The 20,180-nt window shown below is 62.6% G+C and overlaps 1 pseudogene; it reads right to left on the bottom strand.

Annotated features, from left to right (window-relative positions):
- Window positions 1-656: 656 nt before the first annotated feature.
- Window positions 657-19,815, bottom strand: LOC132362085 (sodium-dependent neutral amino acid transporter B(0)AT3-like; annotated as a pseudogene).
- Between the last annotated feature and the right edge of the window lie 365 nt (window positions 19,816-20,180).

The following is a 20,180-nucleotide window of genomic DNA, read 5'->3' as shown; positions in this document are numbered from 1 at the left end:
CATCGACTTAACTGGACTCAGGCACAGCGCCTGGGGGGGGGAGCAGGATAGGCCTGGCAACAGGGCCTCCCAGAAACGGGGGGCTCTTCAGAGGGGAGCTGCTTGGGTCCCCGAGGGTAAGATCTCCACGGGAGTCTTCCTCATGCACGGGGGCCTCCCTGCACTGCCGGGGCATGTGGGGCTCTGCTCAAGGTCAAGGATCGTGCTTCGGGGGGCCGTGTGGAGGACCCGGGGAGAACGGTGGTCAGCCCCTGACCGGGCCATGGCCAGGTGCCCCAGAGAGCTTGTCCAGGGAGCCGGGGGGCTCGGCGGCGAGGGGCAGATTGCAACCTGGGCTCCCTGGTGGGGGGTTGAACCACACAGATGCCACCCCTGGTTCCCTGGGGGGGTGGACCACACAGATGCCACCCCTGGTCCCCTGGCGGGTGGACCACACACGTGCCACCCCCCCCACACACACACGTTTCTGGCCCAGCAGGTCTGGGAATGTGAATCAAACTCTTTCCAGGTGGTATTGGTGGTGCTGGGGGGCAGGGAAGTTGGAGGCTGTCTTCCATGCAGTGACCCCCCGGGATGGAGCCGACAGAGACTGGCTGGGTCCAGCGTCAGGGTCAGGGCTCAGGAGGTGGGTAAGGGCGAGGTTGCAGGGACACGGCTCAGCCGACACCAAGAGGGACTGAGGTGCCGGGGGGCTTGTGTGAGAGCAGGCCCTCCTCGCAGCAGCCCGTCAGAGTCCCGCCTCTGCGTCCAGCCCGGCTCAGGTCCCTGTGGGGCGCCTCCACCCGGAGAAGCCATCGCCCGGGCCTGCCCTGCTTTGTCTGCACCGAGGCTGTGCCCTTCAGAGCCCTGCGGGGCACACAGAACAGGAGGGGCAGCTCGGGGGGTGACCTGGGGGTCGGCTATCTGCCCTGTGCCCGGGGGCGGCCCGGAGGCTGGAAAGCGGCATTTCGATGACCTTGAGCAGTTCCCGAGGCTTCCTTCCGGGATGTCCCTGCTGGGGCCGCCTGATGTGGCAGGTGCCGTCAGGTGTACCTTGGACGGGGTCGGTGCTAACGCAGCCCAGATCAGCTGAGCGTGAGCGCAGGGCGCCTGCCGGGGTTTATGGCTGTTGCCTGTTTACTGCCACTGCTGCAGCGTCCGAGTGACCGAGCGTTTATGATGGACCCAAGTCCACAAGTGCATCATAAATAATCAGTGCGGGACCGACCCCACCCACCTGCTGCCGGCCTGGCGGTGCCCCTGCTGGGAAGGACTGAGCTGCTGCCCAAGGCGGAGGGCGCTCCATGCAGGGGGAGGTGACCTGGCCCCCACAGCTGCACCCCACTGACCCGCCACCGGCCACCGCAGGCTCCCAACACCCCCGGGCCTGTTTCTGGCATTTCCAGAAACAGGCCAGTCATTGCTCACTTTTCTGACTTCTACATGCCTCTAGAACCTTGTTTGTCTACTAAATGCATTTTGTCCCAGTTTTACTCAAAGTCACTTGTATTTTTACTAAAGTGTAAAACCCTTGGAAAGGGCATATGCTCTGGTCAGGCTCAACTGAGTAAGACCTCACTCTGATTTATCTATTTTTTAAAATCACCATGCAGACTGCCAAGTCTCCTCAGGGTGAAACATGAAAATAATAGAATTCTGAGAAGCAAAGAAAAAACATCTAGTTTCTTGGGCTTCCCTAGGTCTGAACTGCAGGTGAAGGAGCCTCTGACTCACGCGCCCCCAGATGTGTGCGCAGCCAGAGGAGCCAAGGTGAGAAAGGCATGAGGAGCAGGAGTGAAAGCAGGGCACAGACGATGCCCGGGGGCCCTCAGCCCCACGGCTCTGCTCCCCTCACCGCCATGACCCTGGTGTGTGCTGGCGCCCAGCCATGGGACGCTCACCTGTGAAGGTCGCTGGAGAGCAAAGGGCTTCCCAGACCTGGCAGCTCAGCGTCCCCCAGGCGCTGGTGGGAGGATAATGACCCCCAAAGACACCACATCCTAACCCCAGAATCCACATCACCTGACGTGGCAAAGGGACATTACAGGTGCAGGTGGAGTTTGTAACTAATCAGCTAACCTGAAGGCGGGACGTGATCCCGAATGCCCTGGGCGGACCCACTGGAAGCCCAGCGTCCCTGAACGTGGAGGAGGGAGGCTGAAGAAGACTCACGGCTGTGTTGGCTTTTTGATGGAGGAAGGGGCCACGAGTCACGGAGTGTGACACAGAATGGGCAAGGTGCGGGCCCCGGCCTCCCCATGCGGCTTAGGACTCACTTTGGGGGCACTCTTGGGTTAACCCCGCTTTAATACTCAGCTCCTCTTAGGTGGGCAGCAGTGCACGTGCTTCTGTTTACTGGGGTCTGGGCTGCCGAGGGCCAGGAGGGCCCCCTCACGCACGCCTGGCCTCACCGTGGTACTCGTCAGCCGGGGATGGTTCAGCACCACGGACAGCGCTTGCCCAGCCTGGGACTGGAGCTTAGCGGGAAGTGTTCCCAGCACGACACCAAGGACACACATGGTCTCCTTGAGTGAGGCCGTGGGGCTGGGGTTGGAAGCAAGCCCGCGTATCCAGTGCCCAGCGCCTTAGAGCTGACCTCTGGCTGTCGGAGGAGGGCCAGAGCAGAGGAGGGCGGGTGGAGGTGAGTGGGCTCAAGAATGGGCAGGTCTTGGCTGAAGGAAGGACCGGGCGTGAGTGAGGATGGCCTTCCCCTGGAGACAGTCGAAACCTGCGTGATAATCGGCCTTTTTGTTCATTCCTGACACATTTGACTGAGAAAGTCTCAAAAGAATAAAAGGCAGTGCTTCTGAGCCAAGCCTGGGAAGAGCCGGCTTCCCCGCTGGCTTTCTCGCCGCAGCTCCCTGGCCTTTGAGAGCGGGATGGGCCATGCTTCTGTGACGATTCTCTGCATTGGGGGGCCCGAGCATCGGTCGAGACGGACCCACACCCCCGAGATTCCCCATCACGTGCAGTCACACCAGACCCTCCCCATGACCCCAGGGCTCTAGGTAAAGAAAGGGGCTTCTATGGGGCGGGGCCTCGTGGCAGAGAACGCAGTCTGCTTTTCCTTGGAGACTGGCCCTGCCTGTAGATTCCCTAACTCGCGTGGCACGAGACTCCTCGGCTGTGGGGTGTGGCTGGGCCTTCCCAGATGCCCCCCTACCGCTGGCCTGGCTGTCGGGACCCCCGTTGTTTTGCCCATGGAATCGCCGGGCACGGTGCGTGACCACCCGCCGCAGGGCCCAGGAGGCGGACAGTGGGCTGTCCCCCATTTGGGGCAGGAGACAGGTCCCCCCCCCCCCCACCTCCACTCCTGGACGGAGCAAGGCGGCTGCTCGGCCACAGGGGCCGTGAGTTGTGTGGGGCAGCTTCGCCCCATCTCTTCCCGAGACGAAGCACCCAGGGTGGGTGGATGGAAAAGGCACACGGCCAGGGACCGCTCCCCGGGGCAGTGGGGACTCAGGCAGCTGAAGCTCCGGGACTTGGCTGAGCCTCTCGTAGGGTTTTGGCTCTGAGAGACGGGCCTGGGATCTGGGGCGTCAGGTTCTGCGAGAGCCACTCCGGACACCCCTAGGGGCTGCAGGGTCTCGGGGCTGCCTTGGCCTGATCCGCTGGGCGTCGTCAGACCCTATGCTCCCTCCATAAGGGGGGCAGCGCCACCCACCCGAGCTGAGGCACTGTGGCGAATCTAACAGGACAACAGTCACGGAAAGCTCTTTGAGAAAGACGGCGCCATTCCTCCTGTGCCTGTCTGGTCCTCTGGGGCAGCTCCTTTCTGGGGAGGATTTGGAAGCAGCTGCTTCAACGCTCCAGGCAAGGGGCAGCTCTGAGCCACCAGACAGCCGGCAGGTTGGCGGGGCCCACGCGGCTCAGAGCACAGCCTGGGGCCAAGAGCTGGCTCGAGTCGGGGCCACGCGCCCACGCTCTGACCAGCTCGGTGGCGGTTTCTAGTCTGGGACCCGGCTGGGCGTTTGCAGAGCCCATCCGCACGGCACTTGGGAAGTGTGGCTTGAAGCCACGTCCCTGTGGGAGGGGCTTCAGGGACCTGTGAGGTCACCGGAGTCTGGAAACTGCTCCTGTCCTCCCGCCACTGACTGAGGCCCTTGCCCAAGGTCACCGGGTCTGCTGGAATGGGCACCGTTGCCCCAGGGGACATCGGGGATCTGGGGATCTGGGGTCTCAAGAGCAAAAGCAGCCCACGTGGCCCTTCGGGCACGAATGTCCACTGTGAGGGTCTTCCGGGCCCTGGAAGTCACCAGGGAAGGGCCAGGCCGGGTCTGAGGTGGCCCCAGTGCCTCCAGCCCCCACCCAAAGACCTACGTACTGGGGGTTCCAGGCCTTATAGCCCAGGGTGAGCTGGCCAGGAGGGCAACATAGGCCACAAAGATGGTCAGCAGCAGCAGGGGGCTGACAACCTTCCAGGTCACCTGCCAGTAGAGGCCGGGCCGCCTCCCGGTCATCCACGCTATGTCGTCACAGAACCTGCCACGGAGACACTCAGATCTGCCACGGGCTCAGATCCCCCAGCCGCTCGACCAGTAGCCTTTGTCCTGCCACGAAGATGTAGCCCATGGGGCTGCCCCACCTCCACTCTGACCTTTGCCCCACATCTTCCTGAGTGGCCCCCAGACCAGGCAAACTTCTGGGGTCCTGATGAGGACTCAACCCCCAGGTCAATGTGTGGGGAAGGCCAGAGGGGCAGGTCAGCCTGGCCCAGGGCGCAGCAGGACCTGTGGATTTGGCCCTGGGGGCGGGGAACTCCGGCTCTGAGGGGTAGAGCACCCTCTGCTGGCCCGCTGTGGGAGGCAAGGCGGCGCCTGACCCGGGCGCCCAGGATGGGGACAGAGGCCCAGGTTGTGCATCAGCCACTGCAGACCCGGGAGAAGGTACCAGCCACCCAGGAGCCGACCCTCCCGGGGCCCCTGCCCTTCCCGTCCCCCCGCCCCAGGCCGCGCCTCACGGCTCCTGAGGGTCCGCTTCTGAGACCCACAGCCCGTTGAGCCCTGGGGCTCACTGTTCCCCCCTCGTCACCACGGACCACTGCCTCTTACTCCTGTCTCCCGAGGGGGCAGCATGCCTCCGGGGACAAGCCCGCTGTCCCAGTGCCCACAGAGCAGCATGGAGGCCATGCATCTGGGGCCTCTCAGGATCTCCTAGTATACAAGGTCAGGGGGCACAACCTCCAGGGTCATCTGGGCAGGGCTACGGTCAGGGTGACAGGTGTGAGTCCAGGCGTGAGTGGCCCTGAGAGTGACAGATGTGAGTGCAGGTGTGAGTGACAGGTGGGCCGCAGGCCCGGGCCAGGTGTGGGTGGGCAGGACCAGAGGCCTCCAGGAGGGTGGGGCTTGGAACCCTGGTGGGGCCTCCCGGTGCCCTAGTGTCCACCTGTCCTTGGACTTTAGGAGTCCCCCCGCGTGGCTGGGGACTGGTCGTTTTGTCACTGGCGTCCCCACAGCCCGGCGGGTGGGTCCCAGGGGTGCATCTGTGGACGGGTTTGTTTGGGGCGGAGCTCATTTGGTCCGTGTCATCCTGCATCTGTCCAGGAGACCAGCTGCCCGATGCCCACACGTGTGTACTTGGGGACGCTTGGAGCAGAGGGGCGGGACCCCTGGAAGCTGACTCACCGTTTCATCCCATAAACATAAATGACACCAACCACCTCGGAGAACGCGAAGAGGGTCAGGTCCAGGGAAGCGACGTAGCGGTCAAAAGTCTCGAGCCAGTCGTTTCCCGACCGCAGCGTGAAGCAGGTGGCCGAGAGGAAGCAGAGCAGGCAGGCCAGCCCTGGACACAACCCCCATGGTCAGGCGTCTCCCCTTGTCCACCCCCCCATCGTGTCCCCCTGCACCCACGGAGCTGGAGGACGCGCTCGGCTGGGGTGGCCTCCGTGGGCAGTGTGGGACGGAGTCCCCTGCCCCCGCCCCCCCTGACCCTCGGCTCCCCTGTGCTGACCCTTGAGGCACTGAGCCAGAGCCGCGGGGTCAGGGCCCTCGAGCCTCGTGGAGGAGGGGCGTCTGGACACCGGGCAGCGTGGACGGAGGGTAGAGGCAGCACACGGCAGTGAGGACGGGCCCTGCAGGGAGGCCTGGCTGTCCACTCACCGGTCAGGGCCTCCTTGGGGACCCACCGAGTCCAGGCGTGGTGTGATGACGCTTTCCACGTTCCCGAACACGGATGTCGGGCCCGGGCTGAACAGCACCCTGAAGAAGAGCACGGCCCCGACGGGGCCCCCGGCATGTGGAGGACGGCCTCCGTGAAGACGATGAAGGCCAGGCCTGGGCCCGAGGCGCTCTGCAACGCAGCGCACGGTGGGCCCTCACATCCACGCCGGGGCACGCGTGGGCGCCAACACGCCCACGCGGGAACACGCGTGTGTACCAACACCCTCCTGAGTCAGGCTGCAGCAGCCCTGTCCGGGCTGTGTTATAACAAACTGCAGGCGCACCTCTGAAGGGGGGGACCTGTGCCCCTAAACCCCCTGCAGCAGGTGCCGTGGGGGCTGGGGGCCTTGGGGGCTGGGGGCCTTGGGCTCAGGAGCCCATCCGACCGCTGCCCCGGGGACCTGTCCCCTGACTGCCCCCGGCCTGCTGTCCCTGTCCCCGCATCAGCTGGCCCCGTGCGTGGCTCCTCCAGCCACAGCCTGGCTCTGTGGCCACGCTCAGGCCCCTCTCCCCGGGCTCTGGGCACCCGCAACGCCCGCTCTCGGGTCAGCCTGGATCCCCGCCTGCTGGGCAGGGCCCGTCGGACCGGCTGCGTTTAGGCCGTGGGGTTTTCTAGGAGCTCAGAGAAGCGGGGCACAGGGTCAGCCCCGAGCCCTTCACTGCTGACCCCGGCTCAACGCCTGCAGCCACCTGCAGCCTGGCCACAGCCCCTGGGGCACCTTATCCAGGAAGTCCTCCAGGCAGCAGGCCTCCAGGGGGAGCCCGCCACCCGCTCGGGCTGCGTGGCGTCCAGGTGCGCGAGGGCAGCGCGTAGTTCTCCCTGGAGGTGCTCCGGTCGGGGAGATGGAAGGCGTTGGTGAGGCGGGGTGGCAGGTGGGGTGAACAGGTGCCCTAGCGGCGGGCACGGGGAGGCCCGGCCTCGTGCACACACGGGGGACAGAGGCTGCAGCCTCGGGGCCCGGGTACAAATGGGCCTGCGGCTCCCTGCCTCCCCGACTCGAGGGCCCGATGGCCCTGGGATTGGCGCTCCTAGAGCTGCTGCGGCGGGGCTCGGGGGACAGCTCTCCTTATGCCTCCACGTCTGTCTCAGGCCTCGAGGCTCAGACTCCGCGGGGCTTCCACGTTTGCGAATTCTCCTGCTCGCTAGAAGGAACTTGTCACCTTGCATCCAGTCCCCACACCATCCCGAGGGCATTTGCGGACGTGTCCAGAGTGGCCGACGCGCCCGTTCCCGCCAGGCCCCCGGGACGCTGTGCCCTCTCATCCCCGGAGCTGTAGACAAGCCTCTCCCAGGCTGGTTGCGGCCGCGGTTTTTGCATTTTTGTGGTTTTTTTTTTTTTTTTACACACACACACTGTATTTTATTTTTACAAGAGATAAATAGACTGACACCAAGCATTGTAAATGGATGACCACAACAAAAGCAACAATGATTGCAATTACCAAGCACGAAACACACTCATACTATGTCATAATATTGACATTCAGTCCAGTAATCCTCCACTGTAACAGCTCCTTTACTTTGCAGTGAAAATTGATTTGTATATTTTTTGCCTCTGAGTCCTTGTGGGATATTTTTTTTAAATTCAAACAGAAAGTCACAAAAATTATAATCAATCTCATCAGTTCACTCAGTTCCATGTAATTAATTTTTTTTTCATCTTGATCTTTTGTTAGCACTTTTATGAGTTCATCAGTTTTTCATTAGAGTTCTGAAAATGTTTATTCATTCAGTTCAGCAGTATAGTCAGTTACCAGAAACCTGTACTTTTCAGAGTCTTTTCCATGAATTTCTTGAAGATGAAACCCTTTTATAGGAACATTTTTGCAAAAGCATCAGAGTACACCCAGAACTGTCTGTAAATGACAAAAGACTTAAAAATGACCACGGTTAAAGATTTGATGAAAGTTCAAGGAAATTTAGTTATGTCTGAGATATACATTTTAAAGTGATAACAAGAATTATGACTTATAACATTAAACCAGGACATATAAGATTTTTAGAAATTTCATGTAATGTCTGAAACATTTCTATTAACATTTTTGTGCTTTTTGTCGGTGATTTTGCTGTTTAAGTGCTGTCCAGTGTCCCAGATGCAGCAAGAAGACGGGGATGCCGCCTGAGGTACGGCCGTGGGCAGGAGCCCAGTGGTGATGGGTCAACAATTTTGTTCGCCGGGCATCTCGGTGGAGCGGCTGGAAGAGCTGCTGTCCCGCGGGGGTGACGCTGCTCACCGCCCGGGCGTGGCCACTGCAGCCTCTCAGGAACATTCCAAGAGGCGCACTTGCTCAGCAGTGTCCGGAGCGCCTGGCGGCTGCCCTTCTCCCCCCAACACAGCCGAGCAGGGTCAGGACAGGCGTCCCCCCACGCTCTGCGGACACGGCCTTCGTTCCGCTGGCCGTCCGGGGCCGTGGGGACGTTCAGCAGCACCCAGAGGGCAGGCTTGTGCAGCTCTGATGGGCTCTAACCGGGAAACCATGTCTGGAGGCCACCAGGCCGTCCGTCTAACATGGTGACTTCAAGGGTGGGGGCATCCTAACGGCATCAGCTCCCGGGGCTGTTGTGACAAACGACTTCAGCCTAGGAGGTCTTAAAATAACGGGGATTCATCCTTTCCCAGCTCTGCAGCCAGCCGTCCAAGATCAAGGTGTGGGCAGGACCGTGCTCCCTCCGGAGGCTACAGGAGAGGGTCCTTCCTGCCTCTTCTAGACCCTGGGGCCCAGGTGTCCCCGGGCTTGTGGCCACGTCCCTCCAGCCTCTGCCTCTGTGGTCACCCGGCCTTCTCCTCCGTGTCTGCGTGTCCCCCTTCTGTCTCTTATCAGGACACCAGCCATGGGATCGGGGACCCACCCCGTCCAGGACAGCCTCACCGTAACCAGTCATCTCTGCAAGGACCCTGCTTCCGGGTCAGGTCCCATCCCAGGCTCTGGGTGGACCCTCCTCCCCACTGCTCTGGGGAAACAGAAGGTCATCCGGGGGACCCCCACGAGGGGGCCGAGCTCGGGGCCGCCTCGCCCCAGAGCCCGAGGGCACCGTGCTCCCTCGTCCCGGCAGCGCCCGTGGTCGCTGGCCGCCTGGAACCCCAGGACAGAGAAGACAGTGATGGACGCACGGAGGGAGGTCATGCCGTTGACCAGGGCGATGGTCACCGCGTCCCTCCTACTGTTGTTCCTGGGCAGACGCGCCTGTCGTCAGGGCCCCCGGGGGCCTGCCTGTGCTCGACCTGGAACACAGTGCGCTCCTGTGCTCTGAGGACATCTCAGACCCCTCCCCTCCGACACCCTAGCGGGGGCCCGGCTCACACTCACCCAGTGGTCCCCACCCCCTCTCCTGCCCCCCACCGCCTGTCCCCACGGACAACCACCCGGAGGTAGGTTTAAGCGCATCACCCCTGGCACCGTGTGGCTTATGGCCCGCGGTCGTGCCTGGAGCCACAGCCAGTCCGTCTCATAAAGAGGCGCAGGCCTGGTGTCTATTTTAAGTGACAAGGAGGTGGACACAGGCGGTATTTCTGCTTTTATGGCCCCATGCGTCACACACAGGCAGCCCCCGGTTATGGCCTTTTTCCGGGGTTTGATGACCCAGGTTCTCTTCCTGCAGCCGCTCCGGAACTTGCTGGAAGTTGCCCCAGAGGGCCCCAACCTCCCGGCCCTTGGGGGATGACTCAGTAATTGCCAGATCTTGACAGTCTGTTCTTATCAGAAGCTCACACCAGATCACCCTCCATCCCCAGCAGGAGGTCACGGCAAAGAAGTGCTTGGTGTGTCTCTCTGAAGCCTGGCTCCCTGCCCCCGGCCCGGCCCTACCTGGGCGGGTTGTAACTTGCAAAAGCGATGTGTCCTCCGAAGGCCAGGGACAGAGAAAAGAATACCTGGGTGGCTGTATCCAGCCACACCCGGGGCTCTGCAGGAGCTGCATCTGCAAGGAGATAGGGGCCTGAGATCAGCAGACAAGCTGCCGTGGCCCAGTGCCTCCCGTTCTGGAATGTTCCCAGCGTCCCTGGGACTACTCCCACGAGCAGTGCTACCTGCTCAGGCCCCAAGAATAGTTTGGGACCGCACGCGCGGAGCAGTTGACGTGGCCAGCTCAGGCTGCCTGCTCGTGACGTGTAATGGCCCCCCGGGTCCCATCCACACGAGACGTGCGGCCCTGAGCGCTTGGGGCACAGCCCCCTCGGGGCTGGGAGTCAGGGCTGAGCAGCTCGGACTCAGGGTGCTTGTTCTGCTTCCCCTCAGGCCCGGGGTTTTGAGGACTTGAGGGCCGGGTGGGGCCCCCGTGCACACGGTGCCTGATGTTTCTGCTGCTAGACCGGGCAAACCTCCGCCTGCCTGCATACCAGGGGCCCGTCCCTCCCCCGGGCAGGGCTCTGCCTGGGAGGCTGCGGGATGAGCTGTGCAGCCCCTGGGGTCCCGGCGGTGCTGGGGTCCCGGAGACTGTGGAATGGCCCAGTGGCTCCTCGCCTGGAGGGGTTGCACTGCTGGATGAGGGCCTCAGAGGTGTGGGGCCTGGGACCCCAGCCGGCCTCCCCCCGAACCCCCATTTCATAGCGGCCCCCACGTTCCAGATCGAGTCTTCGTCCTGCTCTCTCCCCCCGAGCCTGACCCCTGAGACCCCAGGCTGCCCCTCCTTGTGGCCATGTCTCTGCTCCCACGGCCGGGGGTTGGGACGAGCTGGGCTGGGCAGGGGCCCCAGCTCGTGTGCTTCCTGAGCCTGGGCCCCAGGGGGCTCGGATTCGGGACCCACTCACGTCGGGCGTGAATAGGTGGGTCAGTCCTTCGGTCGCCCCGGGCAGGGTGAGTCCTCTGGTGAGGAAAACCGCGAGGAGGAGGTGAGGGAACGAGGCCATGAAATGAGTTGCCTGAAAAAGGCCGGTTGTTAGTCTTCCCAGCGTGTCTGTTCCGCGTGAACCCTGGAGAGGGGTGGGCGTACCGAGATGCTTGGGTGCATTGCCACGTCCCCTGTGGAATCCGGGTGGGGGTGGGGGAGCGTGAGCTCCGGTCAAGCTTGCGGCGTTCGGGGCTCCCCCTGAAGCCCATACGTGGACGCCGCTGAGGAGGGCGATGGCCTCCCCGGGGCAGGCGGACTCCCCCTCGTCCACAGGCCCCTCTTCCTTCTACCCTGAGGCCCCCAACCGGCCGCTTCTCAGGGTCCATGGGGCCACACACCTGCCCACACCTTCTCCCACAGAAGGACCAGCCCCCAATTCTTTCAGGGCTGGGGAGGGGTCTGCACACACGGCGTCTGCGAAAAATAAACCTGCAAGTGGACGCCCTTCCCTCCTGACCCCCAGACCCCAGTGCAGACACTGGGGAACTACCCAGTGCATCTTCAGGGACTTTCATGGCAGGATTATTCGGGGTTTCTGGCTGGCTTGTTGCGACTGATGGCTGCTTCCAAAATTCCAGTCCCCTCAAGCTGGGAGCCCCTCACGTGAAAGTAATCATCACCCTCACATGGTAACCGAGAAAAAGCACAGGCACACATGCACACTCGGACCTGCAAACCTCCATCACCACGGATCGGGAGGCCTGGTAGGAATGCATGGGATTTCGTCACAGTCATTTAAAGGACAGACGTATGAAATATTGGACTTATCCAAGCCCAGAAGGAAGAGAGGGTGGGAAGCCCTGTGCTAGGTGCAATTTGAAAGGCAGGCTTGGGGGCTTAGGCTCAGGCTTCCCTGATCCTTACTGCATGGAGACCCGGTAACTATCAATATGTTTTTTCTCATTGTCTAAGTCTCTTTAAAAGATAATCCACTGTTTGAAACAAAAGTGCTGAGAATGCAGGGGTTTCCTGGCAGTCTAGTGGTTAGACTTGGCACTTTGGTCAGGGAACTAAGATCCCACAAGCCGTGTCGTGCAGCCAAAAAAAAAAAAAAAATGCTGAGAATGCACTTGCTGTTCATAACACATTGCAAGTCCAATGTATGACAACAGTGTGGACACTGTGGGGAGGGAGGGCGGTGCTGAGAGCGTCCTCTGTGCAGTGGTACAGCATTGCTTGGAGACGGACCATGATGCTACAACCCCTAATTCAACCCCCAAGCTGCTACTAATAAGCAAAGCACATAGAGTGGGATCAAAAAATACTCAGCAAAAGAGTGAAACAGGAACAAAGAATAGAGGGGACAAGCAGAAAAGAAGTACAAGATGACAAACTAAACCAAACCAGATCAATAAGCACATTATATGTAAATGGTCTAAGCACCCCAGATAAAAAAGGCAGGGATTGTCAGACTGGATAAAAAAGCAAGACCCAACTATATGCTGTCTACAAGAATCACACCTCAAACAAAAAGGCCCGAAGAGGTGAAAAGAAAAAAATGGGACAAGTGCACTGTGTTAATTTAGTCACAGAAGGCTGGAACAGCCCCTCCAGTATCACAGTGGACTTGGAGCTGACTCTCGCCAGGCGGAGGAGCTTCACCTCGTGGTGACAAAGGCATCAGTTCTCCGAGGACACGTGACAGTGCTGGTGTTGCGCCCCTCCTCGCCGAGCCTCTGAACCCCAGAGGCCAGCAATGACGGAAGTGGGGAGGGGTCCTCTGGGGCTGGCGGGAGCGGGGTCTGGCCTGTGGGCTCTCACCTTCCCAGTGGGCTCAATGCCTCTGATGACACACAGGTACACAGTGGCCCAGGAGGCCATCAAGCAGACCAGCAGTCGCCACTGGACAGAGCCACCGTCGTTGATGTCGGCCGTGGTGTTCAGTGTCTGCCGGTACCAGAAGTAGCTCACAGCGCCGCTGTCCCGGCATTCCTGCACAAAGCCCGGAACCAGCCCGCGCAGTCATGGGCTGGCCATAGACTGCAGACGACCTGGGCACACCGGGCAGGACCACTGCCACCCTGAGCGAGGGGCAGGGAGGCTGACTGCCAGTGGCCTCTGTGGCCGACATGGGGAGCCTCCCAGCCCAGACCCTTGGTCTGAGCACCCAGGGCCAGCCTTGTCCAGCGCGTGCCAAGCACAGGTTTCTCTCAGCCAGAGGCAGGAAGGGAAAGAGGTCAACCCAGCTTTACGAGCAAACTTGAAAACCATGACCGTTTCCCACATCGGGGCGGTCTCCCCAGATGGCGCCCTTGGCTGGGGTCTCCACCAAAGACTTAGTTCAGGGAGCGCAGCAGCCTGTCCCACACCCTCCCGTCACCGGCACACGAGCAGCTGCGAGGGCCTTGGCGCTCCTCAGTGAAGGCACAGGGCGTCCGGGGCCCTGGGTCCCGCAGTGAACGGGCAACGGCAGGGGTGACAGGACCCAGTCTCAAGGTGCCGGCCGAGGCTGGGCTTCTTGCCCGAGCGCGGTGCCCGCGTGGTTGAGGGCCGGCGGGCAGGCGCTCCGGGGCAGCGGGTTGGGAGGAGTTGGGGAGGCGCCACAGCACCCGTGCCAGGACCGTGTCGCACTGTGTGCTGACCAGGACAGATGTGATGAAGCCGCCGAGCCCTGCGGGCACCAGCCACGGTCAGCGTCCCCCTCCTGGCTGCCCCTTTGCAGACCGTCCTCAAGCACATCCCACATTTCTGCTCCCTACATCGCCCCAAAGGGCTCCCGCTGTCTGCCCGCTGGCCTGCCTCTGGCTGCGTCCGCCCGCAGGCAGCCCGTCATCTTCCCAGCCACGCGGTGCTCTCCGGGCTGGGCCACGTTTGGCTCTCCACCAGCCTCAGGCTGCTTCCAGGTGGGGCTTTCAGATGGCCTGCAGCCACCAGGTGTGTCACAGGCCTGGATGGTGACGTTCGGATCCCTTACTGCAGCACCCACCTCAAGGGTACACGGGGAGCTGGGCCTGCCCTCTGCCCGGTCTCCCCTGGTGCGTGAGCTCCTGGGACAGGCAGCTCTGCACGCATGAGCTGGGCGATACGGGACAGCCTGCTGCTGCGCCGGGGCTGGCCCGCCGCCTCTGCCACCGCACCCGGCATCCAAGTCCTCCACAGGGATGCCGCTGCCCAGGCCCCTGCATCTTTGCATCAGGGCACCTCCTGTGTCTGCAGGTTCAAAACCACTGGATATGCACCGGAGTGATGATCAAACACCCATGAAACAGGCATGGCACATGTAAATGCAGCCCCCCCCCTCCGCCCCGCTGCCCCCAGCAGCTGCGGGCAGGGATCAGAGGGAGGTGCGTACCTACTGCACCCAGGTAGGGCGAGATGGCCGTCCACACCCCGATGCTGGCCCTGTGCAGGCGCTGGCCACTGGCGCTGGCCACTGGCGCTCGATGTGCAAGAGCGGGCTGCCCTCGAAGGCCAGGCGATGGGGTAAGGGGTGAGGAAGGCGCCTGAAAAGACGCGGCGGTCAGCCAGCGGCGCCGTCTGCCCGGCCAGGCCTCGGGCCGGAGGACGACACGGGGGTGAGGGAGAAGCGCTCGTGGCCGCCCGAGGGGAGGATAGGAGACCCCCGTGTCAGGCGGTTGCCGTTGTTTTAAACGACTTGGTGTCACCCCACCATGTGGTGCTTTATTGGCGGTTTTCATCCACGGACAGGCTGCGTTGTTCTCCCTGAGGCCCTGTGACCCCTGGTTCCGGGGCTCCTGAGTCGGGGAGCTGGTCTGCTCACGGGGAGCCTCGGAGTAGGAGACCCCCAGACGCCCTCCCAAGCTTCGCCCTGAGCTGGGGCAGGAACCTGTCCCTCCAACCCTTCACCCCAGTCCAGACGCTGGGAGGTGGACCCAGCGGCGGCGGGAGAGGGCGCCGAGGCCCCCAGGACGCAGCACGTACCGGCCGATGCAGGAGCCCGAGGGAAGGGCAGGCAGAGACGGCGGCGGCCCTTCTGCGCCGCGAGCCCCCGTGGACAAAGTGGGTGCGGCGAGGTGGCCGGGCCTGGCCCCCCCGAACCCACAGACCTGCCAAGCCTGCTGGGGAGACCCCGGTTCCCCGCTGGGTGCTCCCACGCTGTCGGGAGGACCGCTAACTCCCCAGCGCGGAGTCGGCGATGCTGGCGTCTCACCTGAGGGCCCTTCCCTCTGGGTCCCCGCCAGCCGCGCGCTTTGGAACAGCATGTGGGGGCACGTCAATGCTCCAGGACCGACGGCAGCTGCCCCCCCACACACCCCCGCCGCACGCACAGGTCCAGGTGACCCCAAGGAGCAGCTCAGCCTGTTAGGCCCCCTGACCAACGAGGTCGGCCGGCTGCGTCCTCCCCACACCGTCTGCAGGAAGCTTGCATTCAGCTTCCAAGAGCCACTTGCACGCACCGCAGGCCCCTGCACAGCCTCCGTCTGGCTTTTCGTGTCACAGTCCGGTGTTTGGAGGCTGAGTTGGGGCCCTGGGGGAGCAGGCGGCCACGGAGCCCTCCGCCCACGTTGGGCTCTGGCAGGACTCCAGGGCCAGCGCTTGGGGCAAACGGTGCCTACGGGTGTCTTCCCTGTAGCAGCAAAAAGGCAAAGCCGCGTTAAAGGAGAAAGTTAAATTCTGGAGGGACTCAGACTCGGGGGAGGCGCCGGATGCCCCAGGGACGGGAGGGCATCTGTGGGCTGGGACCTGGAGCTAGAGGGTGTGGACAAAACCCAGGTCACCCAGGGAGCCCCTGGGGGGAGGGGCCGGTCACAGGGCCGGGGCCCAGGGCACAGGTGGAGGGGCCCTCTTCCCTTGCCGCCCCGTCTCCATCCTGCCCTGCGGGGTCTCCTGCAGGCGGGCCTCCCAGCCACCCTTAGGCCTCGGCACGCACAGCTGCAGCGCGGCAAGGACCGACATGGAATGGCCACACGGGCAGGGGCTGAGCCCTAGGTATGCGATCCACTGTCTAGGAAGGGCCGTAGCCTCCAGGCTAACCAGACCTTGGCCCCCTTCCCCCACCCGCTGCTCTGAGGGGAAACCCCCGGCCGGACGGGGCCCGGGTGGGGGCCTCAGGGGCGGCTGAGGTCAGCATGACCGGGTCCACCCAAAGGAAATATGCAGGGAGGGCAGGGGTTCTCCTGTGGCTGAGCCGCCACGCAGGGGGAGGAGAGAACCAGAGGCGTTTCTGCGACCACGTGGCGAGCAGCGTCCACCCTCTGCGTCAGATGCATTTCATCCCCAGCGGGACTGCCATGGGAACAGGAACTCACACCACAAACCAGGCTGGGGCACTGGGGGCGGGGCTCAGAGCGCCCCACGTCCGGCGTGGGCACCTGCCTCCCTCGAGTCCCACAGTAGGTTCATTTCTGCTGGATCTGAAGGAGGGAGGGGAGTTGGTCCACCATCGGGTGGACCTCAGCGCAGGGTTCACAAGATCCGTGATGCTGGGATGAGGTAAGACAAGCGTATTTGGTCCTCATCCCGAAAAGAAATGCATTTCGGAGCTAGCTCAGAGCTCCGAAGACCCTCAGCATTTCGCGGGTGACGGGAGAGAGAAGCAGCTTCTGCCGTCCGCGATAAGCCCTTTAACCTTACCTGGGCTCACGCCAATGAGGTAACTCCTGGAGGATGGAGCTGGTGGCCAGAGGCCCCGACCATGCCCACCAGGGAGACCGAGTTAATCACCAGTCAGTGGCCAGTGGTTCCATCAAAAACCCCGCCTGGCGGGACTTCTGGGTGGGTGACACTCAAGGCACAGGAGGGTGGCCCCTGGGGAGGGCGGGGCCTCCGTGCCCCTCCCTGCGCCTCGCCCTTCACGTCTCTTCCATATGGCGGTTCTGAGTTGTATGCTTTATAATAAACCTGTAAACCTAAGTGGTTTCCTGAGTCCTGGGAGCCATTCTAGCAAATTATTGAGCCTTAGGAGGGGTCGTGGGACTCCTTGAATTTGTAGTCAAGTTGGACAGAAGCTGTGGGTGACCTGGGGACCCGCTACTCCAGATTGGCATCTGAGGGGGGCATCTTGTGGGTGAGCCCTTGGCCTGTGGGGTCAGGTGGTGTCAGGGTGGGGTTAGGGCGTGAGAACACTGAGAACCGGAGACCCGGTCGGTGTGGGGAAAACCTCACGCATTTGGTGCCACGGCCCTGAGGGCAGAAGGGGTACCGAAGCGCCGCTGACGCGGGGCACGCAGCCCCGTCGGGGGGCCCGCTGTACACGGCCGCCCGCTGGCGGATCTCGGAGAGCCCCACCCTCACCCTGCGCTCCACCAGCCCGGGGGTGCTGGGTGCGGCACACACCAGGCCAATCCACTAAGAAACTGTGGAGAAAAAGAAGGTTCCGGTCGGAACAGCAGCAAGAGCCTGGGTTGCCCAAGATCTTTACGGAGAGAATCACACTAGGACAGAAAGGAGAGTGACACGCTGTGTGTGTTTGCGTGTGTGGAGGGGTGACTCACGTCGCTGGGGGGACTGCTTCCCAAACCCACCTAGACAGTCGACACCACGCCAGACCCCCGGGCTGGTGCGTCCGTGTCTCTGGTTTGCACAGAAGAGTGATGGCAAAGGTGTTTGAAGGACGAGCAAGCCGAGAGGATACTGCTGGACACCAGGGCTCCTTAAAAACCCACGCCACTTAACTCTGGGCCGCTTTCGGTGCCGGGGTCCACAGACCTCCAGGGACACGGGAGTCCGGGCGGGACAGGGCAGCGCAGAAATCGCAGCCTCTTGGTGAGGGACCCCATCTGTGTGGCTCCCTGGGGAGAATCCCGAGCCGCAGCGCATGTCAGAGCCCCGCGGTCAGTGACCTGAGTCACCGGCGGGCCTCTGTGCTTCTACCGTCCTCTGACTTAAAGAAAGCTCGCTGCAGAGTGGCGTCTACGTGACAGAATCCCTGGCCATCTCTGTCCAGATGTTGTGCTCAATTCTGCCACAACGTCGCCTTCCGTTTCCAGGCGGGGCAGGACGTTGAGGTGGGGACTCTGTGCAAATCAGCGTGAGGCAGCGTGTGCTTGTTGCCCCCCTGTCACCTTCGAAGGCACCAGAGGCGGCCAGGGCAGGCAAAAAAGGGCCTCTCGCACTGTGAGAAACTTAACTATTTCATGACGTTGGATCGGGAGCTTCCACGTCTGAAAACAGAGGCAACGGAAGTGTTTCAAAGCCCCGGGCACGGCTGGGGACCGGGTTGCCCTGGCCGCGGGCACGGCCGCCCCAAGGGCCTCACCATCTGGACCGCGGGGAGACGGACCTCGCAGGAAAGGGGTTCCCAGGCCCCCGGCCCCGGCAGCCCTGACAGCGGGTAAGGTTGTGGGTGAAACGTTTGCAGACGTCAGACGTACGGAGCGTGGCCAAGACCCTGACCTGACGCAGAGGGCGCCGAGAGGCCCCCGGGAGCCCCGGCTCGGGTCTGCCGCCTGTGCTTCTGCACTTCCCGAGGGGCCCCCGTCAGAGAGGCGCCGGCCAGGAGACCCGGGGCCCAGGCGCCCGCCCGAGCCCACACCGCGGGGGCTCTGGCATCTCTGGGGCAGCTGTTACAGGCGTACCTGCATTTTCAAACTTTCCTGCATGCCCTGTATCTTCTCACAATCAGGAAACAAAGACTTTATAAAGACGCAGCGTCCTTATGACCAGGAAGCTCGGCGGGCGGTGCTCACGTGGGGTCTGCTTGCCCACCGTCCGCTGCCCACCTGTCTCGCGAGGAGGGCCGGCTGTCCGCCCTTGAAAGGGCAAGGGTGCCTGCCCGACCAGAAGACGTGGCGTGAGTTGTCACCAGCTCAGCCTTTCCCGTCTCCTGGGCCCTGAAAGAGACGCTCCCCAAATTTCCCACCAGAGACCAACTCAGGCGGGAAGGTCTGCAGGCGCTGGGGAACCGCCGGTCTCGCAGGGGCAGAGCGAGCCTCAGCTCAGAGCCCACAAGAGGACGAGCCTGCCTGAAAAACCCCCGCCCTGAACCTGGGGACAGAACGGGCCACGTCCGCCCCCGAAGGCAGTGGTCCGGCCAGCCTGCGGCCTCCTGTCCCCAAGAGCGAGCGTGACACCAAGAGAAGGCCGAGCGAGAGGCACCCCAGGCCGAGCCGCTGCGGCTCCAGCCCAGGGGCTTCGGTGCTGGGAGCCTGAGCAAACCCCTGGGCTCGCGGTCTGCGGTGTTGTCAGCAAGGCCGCAGCGCCTGCAAAGGGGGCCTGGGCGCCCTGACCGCCGCACAGCACAGACGGGCAGGCTAATGGGCAGCACCGCAAAGCTGAGGCCACTGGGCCTCAGAGGGACAAACCCCCCGGGGGCAGCAGGTCCCCACCACCCTGGAGGCCGCGGTGGGGACAGATGGGGGTGCGCGGCTCACCTCCCCCGTAGGTCTGGCACAGGTACGGGACCTCCGGAGGTTGCCCAGGCCCACGGCCAACCCGACGCAGCTCAGGAGGTTCTGGAGCTTGTTGCCCCACGTGGGCCGCTCATCCCCACCAGCATCCACAGGTGGGTCCGGCTCCGGGGTGCCCGCCACGCCCACCACCTGCTCCTGGCCGCAGCCCGGGACCTCCACTGGGGATGGGAAGCCGCAAGCCGTCTCCCCTGCAGGCGTGATTTTTCATGATTTAAAGGAAAACCAGTGGAGCCGGTTAATTGGTAACAACTCCCCGCCGGCCACAACTGCGTGCCCCTGCCCCCCGCTGGCTCCCGCCCGATGCCAACAGCCCGCAGCTGCTGCCACCACCAACACGAGAACCTCAAGGATTCCAAGGCTGGGGCACATTTAGTTGTTTTTATAAAATTTTACTTTTAATTAACTTCGTGAGATAATTGCAGACTTACACGTTGCCGTGAGGGATAGTACCACGTGCCCACGCACCCAGCCCCCCAGTGGAGACATCCTGCAAACATCTCGCCAGCGTCACAGCTGACACAGCGGACATGTCCATCCCCGAGGGTCCCTCTGTCCCCTGTGTGGCCGCACCCCTGGCGGCCTGCATCTGCTCTGCGTCGCTATAGATTTGTCATCTCAAGCACATTGTATAAACCGTGTGACCCTGGGGTTGGCCTCAGTCTCTGGAGACCCACCAGGCGGGGTGTAGTACGGCCATGGGGCTCCGTGTCCGCTGCGCACTGACCGGGTGGGGCTGTGAGGAATAGCTGAGATGAACATCTGCACACGGCTTTGTGTGGATGTGGGGCAAATGCCCGGGCAGGACTGCCGGGCCTGGGGCCGTGTTTATTTTTAAGCCACATTTATTTTCCAAAGAGATTTCCAAACTTCTCAAATTGTCTGAACGTGAACTTTCCCTCT

Source organism: Balaenoptera ricei, chromosome 3, assembly GCF_028023285.1.
Source record: "Balaenoptera ricei isolate mBalRic1 chromosome 3, mBalRic1.hap2, whole genome shotgun sequence".
NCBI classification, from domain to species: Eukaryota; Metazoa; Chordata; class Mammalia; order Artiodactyla; family Balaenopteridae; genus Balaenoptera; species Balaenoptera ricei.
Note: the sequence above shows the minus strand (reverse complement) of the source record. Positions and strands in the feature narration are given on the sequence as shown.